The sequence below is a fragment of the Chlorocebus sabaeus genome, chromosome 1, assembly GCF_047675955.1.
Source record: "Chlorocebus sabaeus isolate Y175 chromosome 1, mChlSab1.0.hap1, whole genome shotgun sequence".
NCBI lineage: Eukaryota > Metazoa > Chordata > Mammalia > Primates > Cercopithecidae > Chlorocebus > Chlorocebus sabaeus.
Window position 1 is genome coordinate 15,903,253 of NC_132904.1, and position 18,059 is coordinate 15,921,311.

Below are 18,059 nucleotides of genomic sequence, written 5' to 3' on the forward strand. Positions count from 1 at the left end.
TGAGGAGTGATGTTGAGCTTTTATTCATATGATTGTTGGGAAAGTGCCATTTTTCTAGGTTAAAGTTGGATGAATGTAGACAAGTCTTCTAATGTAAATATGTGTACTACACTTGGTTTTATTAATTAGTTCAGTCTGCATTAGGGGATGTGCTGCTTCTATGGACCTATTTAACAACATGAGAAAAAGGTATACATATTTTAATAATGAGATTTCAATAGCCATTCAAAACACAGTAGGAGAGAGACTATCAGGCAGGATGTAACTAATTGCCATGTAATCAATAAGAAAATGATTGGTGTAGGAGTTGAGAGGAAGGAGAGGGTGTGCCAGAGTAAGTGGGGTGATGGGTTAGTGGATGGAGGCGCGGTTTGAGTTGTGTGTAGAAGGAAGGTTAGCAGCTTGGACAGGCAGAGAGGAGTCAGAACAATGCTCTTGGCAGAGAGAAACAGCAAGACCAAGGTCTGGGGACTAAATCACCAGGTCAGGGAGACCACGTCTGTGTAAACATTTCTGCCTCACACACACTTCCTGTCACAGAGCAGGCACCAGTACATATTGGATCAAAGAGTACATGAATGAATGAATGAACACATGAAAAGGGTGTGGAGGTGAGTGAGCAAATCGGTCATTTGTGGGGTAATGGGAGGCAAGGCTGAAATGACTGGCTATGGAGGGTTGTGAGTGCAGATGAAGGAGTTTGGATCTGACTCAGAGGGAATAGGAGTTCCCCTCTATGAATTCAAGAAATACATATTCTGTGTAAAGCCAGATTCTAGAGGTTAGAGAAGGGCCATCTAGGATCTCATAATTTGCTGATTTTAAGTTGATGTGATCCTGGAAAATGAGGCCATTCTGTATAAGTTGGGATAAGTTAGATTATGTTACAATCACAAATAACTCTTGAATTCCAGTGGCTTAAAGCAACCAAATGTATCTCTTGCTCCCTCTACATCTCCACCCCCAGGTCAGCTGTAGCACTACCCCATGACATCTTGGCTGATCGGTAGCCTGTATGTGGGGCATTACTGGGTTTTGTTTTGTTTTGAGACAATATCTTGCTCTGTTGTTCAAGCTGGAGAGCAGTGGCACCATCATGGCACTGCAAACTTGTCCTCCAGGCTCAAGTGATCCTCCCACCTCAGCCTCCCAACTAGCTGGGGCTACAGGTGCACACCACCATGCCTAGATAATTTTGTATTTTTTATAAAGACAGGGTCTCATTATGTTGCCTAGGCTGGTCTTGAATTTCTGGGCTCAAGCAATCCTAGCTTTGGCCTCCCAAAGTGCTGGGATTACAGGCATGAGCCACTGCACCCAGCCTATTTTTTAACTTTTATTTTAGGCTCAGGGATACAGGTGCAGATTTGTTATACAGATAAACTGCATGTCATGGGGGTTTGGTGTAAAGATAATTTCATCACCTGGGTAATAAGCATAGTACCTGATAGGTGTTTTTTTCTGATCCTCTCCCTCCTCCCACCCAGTGTCTGTCATTCTCCCCCTAGTATCCATGTGTTCTCTCTGTTTAGCTCCCACTTACAAGTGAGAACATGTGGTATTTGGTTTTCTGTTCCTGTGGTGGTTTGCTTAGGAATAGTGACCTTCAGCTCCATCCATCTTGCTGCAAAGGACATGATCTCGTTCTTATTTATGGTTGCATAGTATTCCATGGTATAGATGTACCACATTTTCTTTTTCCAGCCTACTGTTGAGGGGCATTCGGATTTATTCCATGTCTTTGCTATTGTGAGTAGCTCCAATGAATATACGCATGTATGTGTTTTTATGGTAGAATGATTTATATTCCTTTGGGTACCTACCCAATAATTCTGTTTTAAATTTTTTGAGAAGTCATCACACTGCTTTTCACAATGGCTGAAAAAATGCTCAGCATCCCTAGTCATTAAAGAAATGCAAATCAAAACCACATTGAGATATCATCTCATACCAGTCAGAATTAAAAAGTAAAAAACTGGCAGATGCTGGGAAGACTGCTGAGAAAAGGGAATGCTTATACACTGTTGGTGGGAGTGTAAAGTGTACAATTCAATTTTTTTTTAAAGAATACTCAGAGGTGGCCGGACGTGGTAGCTCACACCTGTAATCCTAGCATTTCGGGAGGCCAAGGCGGGCGGATCACAAGGTCAGGAAATCGAGATCATCCTTGCTAACACGGTGAAACCCCGTCTCTATTAAAAATACAAAAAATTAACTGGACACGGTGGCAGGTGTCTGTAGTCCCAGCTACTCGGGAGACTGAGGCAGGAGAATGGCGTGAACCTGGGAGGCGGAGCTTGCAGTGAGCCGAGATTGTACCACACAGTCTGGCCTGGGTGAAAGAGCGAGACTCCATAAAAAAAAAAAAAAAAGAAAAAAGAAAAACAGGACTACTCAGAGGTATGCACTCATCCCTATAATAAATTTTAGAGCATTTTTATCACCCTGCAAAAATAACCCCATGCCCATTAGCAGTAACTGCCCTTTTCACCTCCCCTTCTTCCTGCCCAGCCCTAGGCAACCACTAATATGCTTTTTAAAAATAGATTTGTCTATTTTGGACATTTCCTATAAATTGAATCATACAGCATGTGGTTCTTTGTGACTGGCTTATTTCACCTAGCACAATGTTTTCAAGGATCATCCACGTTGTAGCAGGTATTAGTACTTCATTCCTTGTTATTGTCAAATAATATTTCATTGTGTGGATGTGCCACATTTTTGTCGATAGGCCTTTGAGTTGTTTCCCCCTTTTGGCTACTATGAATAATGCTTCTATGAACATGTATGTATACATTTTTGTCTGAACACGTTTTCATTATTCTTAGTGTTGTATTCTGTTGGGCTGCTATAACAAAAATACTATAGGCTAGGTGGCTTAGAAGCAGAAAATATTTATTTACCACAGTTCTGGTGGCTTGAAAGTTGAGGATCAAGGGCACTGACAGATTTGGTGTCTGCTGAGGGCTTGTTCCTCATAGATGGTGTCACTTGCTATGTCCTTTCACAGTGGAAGGGGCAAGGCAGCTCTCTGGGGCTTATTTTGTAAGAGTACTAATCCCATTAACAGGAGCTCCTACCTCATGATCTAATCACCTCCCAAAGTCCCCACCTCCTAATACTATCATCTCGGGGGTTAGGATTTCAACATATGAATTTTGAGGGGACATAAACATCCAGATAATAGAAGCTGGGTATACGCCTAGGAGTGGAATTGGTGTGTCATACGGTAACTCATTTGGGGGAACTGCCAGATAGTTTTCCATAGCAGCTGCACCATTTTACGTTTCCACTAGCAGTGTTATGAGGGTTCCTTTTTCTCCATCTTCACCAACACTTCTTATTGTCTGTAGTTCTGATTATAGTCATCCTACCGGGTATGAAATAGTATCTCACTGTGGTTTTGCTTTGCATTTTCCTGATAGCTAATGATGTTGAGCCTCTTTTCACATGCTTATTGGCCATTTGTATATCTTCTTTGGATAAAAGTCTTTTCAGATTCTTTGCCCATTTAAAAGTTGGCTTGTTAGTCTTTTTTTACTGTTTTTGCTGGATATAGGATTCTTAGTTGACCATTTTTTTTTCCTTTTAGCACTTTGTATGTAATCCTACTGCATTCTGGTACCTATTGTGTCTGATAGTTGACTGTTAATGTTATCAGGGTTGTCTTCTAGCTGACTGTTTCACCTGTCTATGTGAAGAGATCACCAACAGGCTTTGTGTGAGCAACATGGCTGTTTATTTCAGCTGGGTGCCGGCGGGCGGGCTGAGTCTGAAAAAGGAGTCAGCAAAGGTGGTGGATTATCATGAGTTCTTACAGGTTTTGGGATAGGTGGTGGAGTTAAGAGCCATGTTTTGGGGGCAGGGGGTGGATCTCACAAAGTACATTCTCAAGCATGGGGAGAATTACAAATAAACTTCTTAAGGGTGGGGGAGATTATAAAGCACATTGATCAGTTAGGGTGGAGCAGGAACAGATCACAACGGTGGAATGTCATCAGTGAAGCTATTTTCACTTCTGTGGATCTTCAGTTGCTTCAGGCCATCTGGATGTATACGTGCAGGTCACCGGGGATATGATGGCTTAGCTTGGGCTCAGAGGCCTGACGCTGACAAGTCATTTTTCTTTTGCTGCCTTCAAATTTTATCTTTATCTCTGGCTTTCAGCATTTTTACCATGATGTGTTTGGATGTGGATTGTTGTATATTTATCTTACTTGGAGTTAATTAAGCTTCTTGGATGGTATTTTTTCATTAAATTTAAAAACATTTTGCTGGGAGTGGTGGCTCATGTCTGTAATTCCAGTGACCCAGGAGGCTGAAACAGGAGGATAGCCTGAGGCCACACATTCAAGACCAGTCTGGGCAGGATAGTGAGACCTCATCTTGAAAAAAATAAAAAAAATTAGTTGGGCATGGTGGTGCACATCTACTTGGGAGGCTGAGGGGGGAAGATCACTTGAACCCAGAAGTTCAAGGCTTTCTCAAAAAGAAATAAATAAGAACTTTCCTACCATTTTTTGAGTATTTTTTCTGCTCATTTCTTTTTGTCATTTCTTTCTAGTAATCTCATTATGCATATTTTCGTGTGTTTAATGGTATCCCACGTTTCTGTGCTCTATTTTGTTCATTTTCTCAATTTTTTTCCCATATCTTTGTCCTCTGTATTGCATAACCATTACTGACCCATCTTCAAGCTCATTGATTTTTTCTTCTGTCAGGTAAAATCTATTTTTGAGTTCCTTCAGTGAGTTTTTCATATCAGCTGTATATTCTTAACTTCAGGATTTCCATTCGGTTCTTTTTAAAATAATCACCATCTCTTTATTTTTATTCTCATTTTGATAAGACATGTTAATTTAACTTAATTTAGGAGAGCTAAGTAATTAAACATGAGGCCAAAGTACATAAGAAAGTGGCAGTCTTTTATTGCAAATAAGCATACACTCTCGGACGAGGTTCTCTGGTCCTCAGGTGTGGGGGGCCAGGGAAGTCGCGCCGGCGCTCTCTCGGGTGATGTTCTCCGGTCCACAAATGCGGGGGCCGAAGAAGTCACACCGGCTCCTGCCGGCCGCGGACCTTTAAGCATTGGTACTGGAAGGGGGAGGGCAGTGGGCGGGATAAGGGCGTGATAGGGGCGTCTCCATAGGCGTGGCCGGGCAAGTTTCGATCTCTTCGGATTGACATCACCTGGCGCATGCTCGGTTGATCTGCATCTTCCCGTGCGCGGGAAAGTTGGTGAGGAAGAACCCGGAAGCAACATGGATTATGCCTTCTTGTTCACGTTCCTCCATCTTGTCCCTTCTCCCTCACCCAAACAGTCATCATACCTTCTTTTACTTCTTTAAATATGATTCCCTTTAGTTTCTTGAAAGCGTGTATCATGGCTGCTTTGACAGCTTTAAAATCTACATCTGTGCCATCTCACAGGCATTTTCTGTTGTCTACTACCCCTCCATGTATGGGGCACATTTTCCCATTTCTTTGCATGTCTTTGCATTTTTTTGTTGTTGAAACCCAGACATTTTAGGTGATATATTTTAGGAATGCTGCAGACTGAGTCTTTCTTCCCTCCATGGTTTGTTTTTGCTGTTCTTTGTGTGTTTATTTGTCTAAAGACTTGGCTGAACTATTTTAGTGAAGCCTATTTCCCCTTTAATATGAAGCCTCTAATGTCATGCCTCAGAGACTGTAGCCATGGGCATGCATGCGGTCATCCTGAATGACTAGTCTCAGCAGGACTGTCTCGGTCTGTCTCTTTCTTGGATCTCTTTGTTAAACTGTCTGACTCTGCGAGTATAACATTGAGATTTTACCCTTCACTAATTTTCATCTGATTTCTCTATTGTTTTTAACAATGCACTGTAACATAAATTGCTTTGCAGTCTGATCAAATTAAATGTGGGACTTTTGCTGAAGTAGTTTTAAAGGCAAGACTTTGAGGTTTGTTCTGACTCCAGGAAGGCTCTTCTTAGTTGACTCTTACCATGATTATCTCTGGTAAATGATCGGGACTTTGGTTTATCTTGCTGCCCTAATGGAGCTACCAGCCTCCACTTATTGCTTACTACCAAAATCTCCACTGTTGTTGAGAGCACCCTTAGGCTTGAACTTCCCTACCCTCTGTTTCAAATAAAGTCAGTTCATCTTGGGAGAGCTTTGGAGCTCTTTGTTCTTATTAACTATGTCTCCTACTAGCCAAAATCTTTGAACCTCTTCTCTGGATCTGGGAACAGGGATAGTGACCCACTTCTCTTAGAGTGATACGTAGATACCAGAGCAGAGCACTGAGTGATAATGGTTAACTCTTTCTCTTCTCAGCTTGCCTCCTCCAGCATGGAACCTCTGCCCTAAAACTAAAAGTAATCAAGACCCCCATATTCTCAGTCTGCTGTGCCTGGGGTGAGTCTCTGCTCCATGAGTGAGGACTAGCTGGAGAAAGTGAGCTCCTGATATCTTGCCCACAATTCCCAGGAATTTATCCTCTGCATTTTGGAGTTTGGGGAAATGAGAAATGCTGGTGGTCTGTCTTTCCTAGTGAAATATTACATCCCTTGTCTGGGAACTTAAGGAAGAAGCAGTCACATTTTTTTGACCACACCCATTCAGATTGAGGCCACTATTGTCTGTCTGGAGCAAGAATGTGGGATTGGGGGAAAAGAAAGAGAGAAAGAGAGACAGTGAGCGAGAGAGTGAGCATACATGTCATCGCTCAAGTTCCACAGACTCTTGCTGTTGTATTGAACTTTAGTTTTTGAATATATATTTCACTGGCTATATACCCTTAGGATGTTTTCTAGAGACTTTAAAAGGTGGGGTTTTCCAGGGCTGTCAGTTCTGAGATATTGACTTATGTGTTAAGGTCACCAGAGACTTCTGCATCTCAATGTCCATCAAGTATTCTTCTCTCATCTTATTTGATCTGTCAGCAGCATCTCAGCAGTGTTGACTATTCCCTCCTTATTGACCAGTCCTCTTCTCTTGGATTCTGTGACTTGGTGCTATGATTTGGATGCTTGTCCCCTCCAACACTCATGTTGAAGTTTGATCTCCATTGTTGGAGGTGGGGCCTAATGGATGTGTTTTTGTCATGAGGGAAGATTTCTCATGAATGCATTAATGCCCTTTCTCAGAGATGAGTGGCTTCTCTGTCAATTAATTACCATAAGAGCTGGTTGCTAAAAAGAGCCTGGTATCCCACCCCTTTCTCTTTTGCTTCCTCTCTTGCCAAGTGAACTCTGCACAGGCTGGCTCCCCTTCACCTTCTGCCATGAGTGGAAGCAGCCTGAGGCTCTCACCAGATGCAGATGCGAAATCTTAAACTTACCAGCCTTTAAATCATGAGTCAAATAACACCTTTTTCTTTATAAAGTATTCAGCCTCAGGCATTCCTTTATAGCAGCGCAAAATAGATAAAGACATTTGGTACTCACATGGATTGCCCTGATGTGGAAGGTTCTAGGCTCATTCTCCTCTACCAGCTACTCCAGGATGGGGTCCTCCAGGCTCTTGCATAGACTCTGTCTTAGTTATTAACTACTGAGAAGCACATCCTCCTCAAACTTAGTAGCTTGGAACAATAGGCACTTTTTATCTTGCAGTTTCTCTGGGTCAGGAGCCTGACTGTGGATTAGCTAGATATTTCTGACTTAGAGTCTCATATGGCTGCAGTCAAGGTGTTGCAAGGTATTGGCTGGGGCTCAGTCATCTGAAAACTTGAGAGGGATTGTAGAATCTGATTCCAAGCTCTTTCACAAGTAGTTGGCAGAATTCCTTTCTTCACAAGATGTTGGACTAAGAGCCTCAATCCCTCATTGACTGTTGGGTGGAAGCCTCCCTCAGGCCCTTGCCACACAGATCTGTCCATAGGGCAGCTAACACCATGAAAGTTGACTTCTCTCAAAACAAGTGACTGACAGACGGAGCACTCAAGATGGAAGCCAGTGTTTTTGTTATCTAGTCTTGGATGTGACCTCCCACTACTTTTGCCATATTATATATTTTTGAAATGAGTCACAAGGTTCAGCCCACATTCAAGTGGAGAAGATTGCAAATGGACAAAAATACCAGGAGGTGCAGATAATTGGAAGCTGCCTACCACAGGCACCCTTCTCTTCTCACTCTCTTCCTTCTCCTTAGACCATCTCACACACACACAGGTTTTAATTACCAGCCACAGGTAAAAGGGAGACTATTCACAAACTTGTATTTTCAGTACAGACCTTCCCTCTGACATCTGGGCTCATAGCTAACCGATCAATTGCTATTTCACTTAGATTTCTCAAAACCTTCTCAAATGCAACATGCTCCAAACTGCACTCAAGCCTGTCTTGTTCCACTGTTCCCTAAGTGTGAGTTATGGTACAGGTTAAGATATGAGACAGAGAGACAGGGCTTTAAAGATAGTTATTTTTTAAGGTCAGGACTGGTGGCTCACGCCTGTAATCCCAGCACTTTGGGAGGCTGAGGCAGGTGAATCACGAGGTCAGGAGTTTGAGAGCAGCCTGACCAACATGGAGAAACCCTGTCTCTGCTAAAAATACAAAAAATTAGCTGGGCATGGTGACGCATGCCTGTAATCCCAGTTACTTGGGAGGCTGAGGCAGGAGAATCACTTGAACCTGGGAGGTGGAGGTTGCAGTGAGCCAAGATCACGCCATTGCACTCCAGCCTGGGCAACAAGAGCGAAACTCCGTCTCAAAAAAAAAAAAGTCATTTTTCTTTCTATTAATAAGCCAGAGGTAGACGGGTGGCTCAGCTCTCCTGCACACAGTGTCTTGTTGCTCTGTTGCTCTGCTTCCCTTTGGATGTTGTCTTCATCTGCATGGTCAAAGCTGGCTTGCTATCCCACATCCATGTTCCACCATATGAGAAAGAAGAAAGAAAGGACATAAAGAGTAAGCAATTTCCTTTTTTAAAGAATGTGACCCAGAAGAAGCACACATCACTTTGCTCATATCGCATTGATAAGGCTGCAGGAAGTTGTAAGGGGAGCTGGAATGTGTAGTCTATAGCTGGGCAGTGTGTTTCCAACTAAAACTTGGATATTATGTTACTACCTTAGCCTAGTGTCCTAGTTTGTTTTGTGTTGCTGTAACAGAATGGCATGGACTGCGTATTTTATACGAATGGAAATGTATTGGCTCATGGCTCTGGAGACTGGGAAGTCCAGTGTCAAAGTGGTAGCATCTGGCCAGGAACATCTTGCTGTGTCATCCCATGGCAGAAGGTGGAAGGACAAGAGAACACAAGAGAGCAAGAGAAAGGAAGGGGGCTGAACTTACTCTTTTACTGGAAACCCACTCCCTTGATGACTAACCCACTTTGAGGTCGTGGAATTAATCCATTTATGAGTATTGATCTATCCAACGGCATTAATCCATCCATTAATCCATTCATGAGCCCTAACGATCTAATCACTTCTTGAAGTTCCCACTTCTCAACACTGTTGCATTGGGGATTAAGTTTCCAACACATAAATTCTACAGGACACATTTAAACCATCCCACTGGGTTCCCTGGAAAGCGAGTCTGGAGCTGCAGGTTTACAAATAGGAGTAACTAACAAGGAGAGTGAAGTTGCAGGTTTACAGATAGGAGTAACTAACAAGGAGAGTGAAGAAAAAAAGAGAGACAACTAATATGAGGGTCCATATTAATTGACCAATCTATAGAAACAAGACACCAAGCAGTTGTATCAGCTGTTCCTGAGGACCAGACCTGTGGGAGAGAATACAGGAAGACGATCTCCAGTAACTTCTTTCATTGGTTAAAACATTTTTCCATGGGCTGCCAACTCTCTTGCTTTTCTAAGTTTCCATGCAAAACATGGGCACCATGCCAGGTCCAGTGATATCAGCAGAAGCCCACGTGGGAGGTGAGAAGGGCACAGCAGGGGCCAGAGGGGAGGGAGCCATCAGACTGTGCCTGCTTTGGGTCCATCAGAGCCCTCCCAGAGCTGAAAAAAAAGGTAAGTGAGCTCGAGAAGATCGAAAGTTGGCATGTAAGAGGACTCTGGTGCAATCACTAAAGGAAAAAGGAGAAAGTAGATACTGGGGCTTGCTCACCAGTTCCGTCACACCATTTTCATTTAGTTCCAGCAAGCAAGTGAGGAAACCTGAGACGTCCTGGCAGCTCCCTTTTCCTTACACCCATACCCAATCCAACATATTGCTCAAATCTTCTTACTTCTCTCCATTTTGTCTACCACACTCATAATCCAGGCTCCTATTATCTCTCCTGGGGATTCATGTCTTCTTATTGGACTCTTGTCCTCTTGCTCTCTTTCTCTTGTTCTCTTGTGTCCTCTTGCCCTCGTTTAATTAGACAAATCTCTTAAAATACGTGAGTATATTTTCCTTTCCCTCTTTCTCTTTCTGGAAATACATTTTCCTGTTTCTCAGGCAGCAGCCACTCTGGTAAGACACGGGAACTTCAGCACAGACAGGTTGTGGGGGACACAGTTAATGACCGAGCCAGAGTTGGGGCTTCAGGGCTCTGTGACTCACTCAGAAAATGTCCACTGAGTCCTTCCTCTGTAGGGGGCCCTATTCTAAGCCCAATGGTAAATCAAAACCCCACCCAGGACTCTGCCCTTGAAAGACAGAGCCTTGTCAGGGAGAGAGGCGTTATAGCAACACAAAACAAACTAGGACACTAGGCTAAGGTGCTCGTCCTCTTGCCTATCCACTTTCGGCATACAGTCAGTGTGGCTTTTCTGTAACACCAGCTGGATCATGTCACCATGCCCTGCCAATTAAAACCCTTCCACAGCTTTCCATTGCTTGGAGGATAAAGGCAAAACTCCTCAAGGTGTCCCACAAAGCCCGATGTGGTTTGGCTCCTTGTCATCTCTTACAACACAGTTCTCATTGTCCTCTGTTCCAGCCTCTCCCCACTTCTTTCAGGCTCTGTTCTCTCAAGCTCCCAGCTTCCACAGGACCATTGTATACACTCTGCCCAGTGCTTGCTGTAATTATTTGTCATGGTTTTTACCTTTCTGCCTTCTTATCCTGTAGCTCTCAGCACTGTTACCATTTTCTTAGGCAAGTTTTTCCAAATTTTCCTGACTAGGTCAAACTCCTATTATATATGTATCCATTCCTGGATTCCCCAACAGGCTGGCTAAACATCTATTTCAGGCACTAGAGAAACAGGGTCACTCCCGATTTTTCATAACATGCTATTTGATTCCTTTTAACATAAAACACTTTCAAAGACGTCATTATGGGAAAAATAAGGCTTTTGGGGAATTTCTTTACACCTATCTTTAAATTGTTTGTTTTCATTTAAAATAGATTATGGAGGGGGCCATGATATTTTCAGTCCCTTAAAGTCTCTAAAAGTCAGACTCTAAAAATCCTGTCTGTGGACATAGCTCTCCTTGTAATACTTTGCACCGTTACAGCTTTATTTTTTTACATCATTCTTTAGTAGACGCCTCTCTCCCTGACAAGGCTCTATCTTTCGAGGGCAGAGTCCTGCGTAGGGTTTTGACTTACCATAGGGCCCCCTACAGAGGAAGGACTCAGTGGACATTTTTTGAGTGAGTCACAGAGCCCTGAAACCCCAGCTCTGGCTCGGTCATTAATTAGCTGTGTCCCCCACAACCTGTCTGTGCTGAAGTTCCCCCGTCTTACCAGAGTGACTGCTGCCTGAGAAACAGGAAAATGTATTTCCAGAAAGAGAAAGAAAGAAAGGAAAATATACACACATATTTTAAGAGATTTGTCTAATTGAATCTGTGTGTGACCTTCAGGGCCCCAAGGCTGACACTGGAATAACTGGGAGGGCTCATGGATAAAGAATATCTCCATAGACACCTTCTTACTTGGGCCAACTCAACTGTGTGGCCACCCTTTTTCCCATGCTAAAATTAGTGAGTGTATCGAAAGATATTTCAGTGCAAAGTTCATTGAGATAAAAGATTCAGATAAGGGGCTCCGCAAAGAAACAGATGAAAGGGCACGTAAGAAATGCTCAATAAATGTGGTGGGTAGAGAAATGAGTGGAAGCTGGGATCGCTGTCCTGTGAGCAACCACAAGGTGGCGCTGGGTGCTCAGCAATGAGATTCCTGCCTCCAGGGACTTGACTCAACATTTTTCTTATCAATGTTAGCTTATTAAAAAACAAAACAAAACAAAACAAAAAAACAGTCTCTTTCTAGTCCATAATTTTCCTTAATAAAACAGGGTAACATTTTCCCTTTTATATGTTGTCTTTACAGGGTGACATGCTTGAGGAAGAGTGATGAATAATACTGAGGATGATTCAACGTCTCTTGGTTTTACTTCTGCACCACCCAAAGAGAAAATAGTAAGACAAGAACATTTCTTTTTCTATAGCAGTGTCATAATATGTATTATTACAGTGCGGTGTAACCACATGTCAGAAGATAATGCGTAGCTCAAAACACTGAACTAGGTGGAGGGGCCGAGGCCTTAATTCTCTGAGACTGGGACCTGTGCTGGGTTCTAGGGCCTGTTCAACATCAGAATCATCAGCTGGGCAAGTTCCTTTTGCTAAGGGTTCTTCTAGCTCCTGAGCCATAAGGTTCTGGGGTAGACAATTCTAGATGCCACAAGGCCCTGGAAGAAGGAGAGAGGTTGGGCTTAGGTGGGCTCTCTGGGATCTCAGGCTGCTGGGTCTGCATCCCGGTGGCAGGACTGGAAGCCAGTGCTGGGACTCCTGGTGCTCAGGGGGAGGTGAAAGCTGAGTAGCAGCTCATCTCCACCAGAGGTCAGCATCACCGAGCCGTCAGAGGCACAGCAGCCAAACAGCCAGGCTCAGGAGGCAGCTGCCTGCTTGAGCTGGCCCACCCACATGCAGTTCTTCTTTCCACCTTGCCAAACATCCTTAGGCCCCGAGCAGTCCTAAGAGTGGGAGATGCTGTAGCACTAGTGTTGTGCCTTTTTGGCAAGGGTAGATTGCCGCTGGACCCTGGGACTGGTGGGTCATTCATCAGCAGAGCATCCGGGGCGGCCACCTCTCTGTGCTCACGCAAAGTTGTTGACTAACCCACTGGCTTCTGTCAAAACCTCGGGCAGGCAGGGCAGCGCGTTCCACACTTCAAGGAACTAAGATGGAAAGTATCATTAAAGAAGAGGAATAAGAAAAAAAAAATGACTTTACAAACTGTTTGAGATTTGGAACTGTCTACCGTGGTAGTGAAGACTGCAGATGCTCTCTCTAATCAGCCCTCCTAGGTCTGAATCCCATCTCCAATACTGAGAAATGGAGAGACTTAGACTAGTTTCTTATTGTTTCGCCTCTCAGTTTCTACATCTGTAAACTGTGAATATTATCATTCCCATTTGTCACTCTTGATCCTCTCTACCCATTGGGTTATTGTGGGGATTAAATGAGATGACTGTAATAGGCAATGTTAACTGAGCATTCACCCTGAGCCAGGCACGGACCTGAGTCTGGTATCTAAGCCCTAGTATCTCATAATTCTGACAACGCTGTGTATGGTTACCCCTATTTTATAGCTGATGAAACTGAGGCTTCATATACTAGCAGAACTAGTGTTTGAAACCAGTCATTTTTGCTTCCAGGGTTTACTTTTTAATTCATGGCCCTTCACTAGAACGGTGCCTGCTGATGTGGAGTAAGCACTTAATAAATAAGAGCCATTATTATTATTATTTATTTTGTTTTAAGTTCTGGGATACATGTACAGAACGTGCAGGTTTGTTACATAAGTATACATGTGACATAGTGGTTTGCTGCACCTATCAACCCGTCGTCAAGGTTTTAAGCTCTGCATGCATTAGGTATTTGACCTAATGCTCTCCCACCCCTTGTCCCCCAAGGCCCCGGTGTGTGATGTTCCCCTCCCTGTGTCCATGTGTCCTCATTGTTCAACTCCCACTTATGAGTGAGAACATGCTGTGTTTGGTTTTCTGTTCCTGAGTTAGTTTGCTGAGAATGATGGTTTCCAGCTTCATTCGTGTCCCTGCAAAGGACATGAACTCATTCTTTTTTATGGCTGCATAGTATTCCATGGTGCGTATGTGCCACATTTTCTTTATCCAGTCTATCATTGAGGGGCATTTGGGTTGGTTCCAAGTCTTTGCTACTGTAAATAGTTACTAATGTTATTCACTACTATTGTTATTGCCATTATTATGGAGTTATTCATGGCTTGATCTCTATGTCTACAGGTTGATGAGTAATTAGAAACATGCTGATTTTACAAATTATCTTTTTATCATCATAGCTGTGAACCCATGTGAATTTTTCTCCACTCAGTCTCACTGTCCTTCAGACAGGTGGAGAGAGCAGGATCCATCTACGAGATTTCTCTGCCATCCCCCTTCACTGAAGCAACAGCAGGTCATATCTGAATGCAGAAGCAGGACCTTGTGCTGGGAAAACACAACCTGGCTGTAGAGCTCTCAGGCTTCTAGAGTCAAAGCCAAGGGTTCAAATCCTCTCTCTGTTACTCGGAAGCCAAATGGTCCTGAGCCAGTGAAGTAACTCTCCAAACCTCAGTTTACAAATCTATAAGATGGCGATCATAATGTAAAAGATGGCATTAAAACTTCCATTGGGAAAAAGCATTTGAGTGTGCTTACACAGTGCCTGGTAGTAAACTTTACCTATTAGGATGCAATACACTACCTATTACTACGGGAGTAATAGTAAGAGACTACTACCTGCGTTGGGTATCTAAGCCTAGTATCTCATAGTTCTGACAATGCTATATTCAGTTACCCCTATTTTATAGCTGATGAAACTGAAGCTTCATATACTAGCAGAACCAGGATTTAAAACCAGGCCTTTTTGCTTCCAGAGTTTACTTTTTAAAATCATGGTCCTTCACTAGAACAGTGCCTGCTGACATGGAGTAAACACTTAGTAAATAAGAGTCATTCCTATTATTATTATTATTTTTTGTTTGTTTGTTGGTGACAAACTACCTGTGATTGGAAAATTGGAATTGGAGTCCTCTCCTTAATATGGGCCTTTGGTCTGAAAAACTGCACCTGTTTCCTAATGAACCTACCCATTCTAACCCGTCCTCAGAGATGCCTCCAGAGTGAGCATCCTAAGGCTTAGATAGGATCCTTCAGCTCAGCACTATCCAATAGGGATATAACAGAAGTTACATATGTGATTTTAATTTTCCTAGTAGACACATTAAAAAAGTAAACGAGGCTGGGCATGGAGGCTCACTCCTGTAATCCCAGCACTTTGGGAGGCCGATGTGGGCAGATCACTTGAGGTCAGGATTTTTAGCCCAGTCTGGTCAATATGGCAAATATGTCTATGTCTCTACCAAAAATACAAAAATTTTCCAGGCATGATGGCACATACCTGTAATCCTAGCTACTCGGGAAGCTGAGGCAGGAGAATCTCTTGAACCTGGGAGGCGGAGGTTGCAATGAGCTGAAATTGCACCGCTGCACTCCAGCCCGGGTGACAGAGCAAGACTCTGTCTCAAAAAAAATTAAAGAAGAAGTAAAGGAAACAAAAAAAGTAGACTTCATTTTAACAGTGTACTTACTTTAATATATCCAAAATGTTATCATTTTAACATGCAATCAATAGAAAAAATTACTCTTTTTTTTTTTTTTTGAGACGGAGTCTCGCTTTGTGGCCCAGGCTGGAGTGCAGTGGCTGGATCTCAGCTCACTGCAAGCTCCGCCTCCCAGGTTCACGCCATTGTCCTGCCTCAGTCTCCCGAGTAGCTGGGACTACAGGAGCCCACCACCTCGCCCGGCTAGTTTTTTGTATTTTTTAGTAGAGACGGGGTTTCACCGTGTTAGCCAGGATGGTATCGATTTCCTGACCTCGTGATCCACCCGTTTCGGCCTCCCAAAGTACTGGGATTACAGGCTTGAGCCACCGCGCCCGGCCCCGAAAAAATTACTAATGAGATATATTACATTCTGTTTTCATACTAAGTCTTTGACACCCAGTGTGTGTTCTACACCTGCAGTGCCCCTCCATCTGCCTCGCCACATTTCTGGCCCTCCATAGCCACACGTGGTGAGTGGCTCGCCCACTGCACAGTGCAGGGTTAGCTCTTCAGCAGCCCCTTAGCAGCAGCAAAACGGCATGTGCTGATTTTCCTAGCCTTATGTCACTTTAGTCCTAGGACATTTTAAATTCTTTCTTTCTTTTTTTTTGAGATGGAGTCTCGCTCTCTTGCACAGGTTGGCTTGAAGTGGCACAATCTCGGCTCACTGCAACCTCCGCCTCCCAGGTTTAAGCAATTCTCTGCCTCAGCCTCCCAAGTAGCTGGAATTACAGGCGCCCACCACCACACTGAGCTAATTTTTGTATTTTTAGTAGAGATGGGGTTTCACCATCTTGGCCAGGCAGTCTTGAACTCCTGACCTCGTGATCTACCCGCCTTGGCCTCCCAAATGCTGGGATTATAGGCGTGAGCCACCACACCCGGCCTTAAATTCTTCCTTTTGTATCTTTGTATCTTGGCCTGCATCTTTCTGTCCACACGGCATTCTTTGCATGCTCTCTCTTTTACCTTGCTGAATCCTTATACCAGTCCTGGGGCAGTAGATATTCTAGTGACTCCCATTTTACAGATGAGAAAACCGAGACTTGAAATGATCACACTCCTTGGTGCTCCATGGCAAAGTGACTTGTAAGTGGCTACCTGACTCCAGCCTCTTTGTTCTGAACCACTCTTCTCTGCTGAAGGTTGAATGGGCAGGGATGCCAAGACTAGAATGGGAATGCACTGCTGGGGGCAGAATTAAGTGTCTGGTCAACAGAGGTATTCAAGAGATACCTGGATGGTCGTCAGAGTGGGTGTGGTAGAGGAGATTTCTGCACTCAATTGGGGTCAGGGATACAGGTTGAAGATGCTCGTTGCAGGTCCGGGAATCTAGGATGTTTTCCGTTCCTGGGGGCGGTTTCTGGGGCATTGTGGTCTCCAGTGCCTGTTTAGGCCCGAGGGTGGAAAGCTTGATTTTTTCTTTAGCTGTGCAAGGCTGGCCTTCCCCAAGCTCCCTTTACCTTTGTGCAGCCTCTGGGCTAATTGCGTTGGTCTTCTCCCCTGGAGGGCCTGGCCCAGCATCCTCCCATTGTCAGTGCTGATATATATCTCATTAATGTAGACTCACTGTAAATATTTTTAGAAACACCGTGTTGCTCTCCTGAAGGCTGGCAGGGCTGGGTGTGAGCCAGCCTGGTCCTGTCAGCCTCTTCCTTACCTCCTTCCTGCCTCTGCTGTACTTCCTGTCCTCACAGCCTCCTGCCCAAGTCCCTCCTCTCAGCCAAACAAAGACTTCCTCTGCACCCAACCTTTGGGGGTGGGAGGAGAAGACAGGGTGGCATAGGGACACCTGGACAAAACCCTTTTGCTCTCCCTCCCTCGCTTTCCCCATCGGTAAGGGCAAGGGCGTGGAGTAGATCGCAGCCACAACCTTTCAGCATCAAAGGCTGTCTCGCTTGCTTTCCTGTTCTCCCCACAGTGAATCCTTTTTAAGGAAGGAGTCTGTTGATCTAACCCACCTTGTTTATAAAATCGTAATGAATTCATCTGCTCAGTTTTTATTCATCAAAGGCACACTCAGCAGCATAGCGTAGCCAGAGTCCCCACACTGACTTGTTAAAGTCCAAGCTCGCGGTGCTGGAGGGTTGTCTTATGATAGGGTGAGAAGAATGTGCCATTTCCACAAGATTTCATGCAATGCTGATGCTGGCCCAAGCTACTGCCTCTTTCCCCACTTCTGTCATTGAGGGCCTCTGATGTCAGCGTGGGAATCAATGGGCTAATAAAATTTTAGGCATCTTTTCTGTTCTAAGTCATGGGAATCCGGTGCCCTATCCAGATTGTACTAAGAAAGTTCTTTCTTCCTTTTCTTTTTTTTTTTGAGATGCAGTTTCACTCTTGTTGCCTGGGCTAGAGTGCAATGGTGTGATCTTGGCTCACAGCAAACTCCTGGGTTCAAGCAATTCTCCCTCCTCAGCCTCCTGAGTAGCTGGGATTACAGGTGCCTACTATCACGCCCAGCTAATTTTTTGTATTTTTAGTAGAGACAGGATTTCACCATGTTGGCCAGACTGGTCTCAAACTCCTGACC

At 44.0% G+C, this 18,059-nt stretch overlaps 1 long non-coding RNA gene across 1 annotated transcript in view; it reads left to right on the forward strand.

Moving 5' to 3' along the window:
* LOC140713316 (uncharacterized) overlaps positions 1-14,524 on the forward strand; it is a 31,990-nt gene extending 17,466 nt beyond the window's left edge. The window contains exons 2-3 of the long non-coding RNA XR_012095266.1: positions 12,227-12,315; positions 14,270-14,524. This is a non-coding gene — a long non-coding RNA (uncharacterized lncRNA). The remainder of the gene's footprint in view (positions 1-12,226; positions 12,316-14,269) is intronic.
* Positions 14,525-18,059: the final 3,535 nt, after the last annotated feature.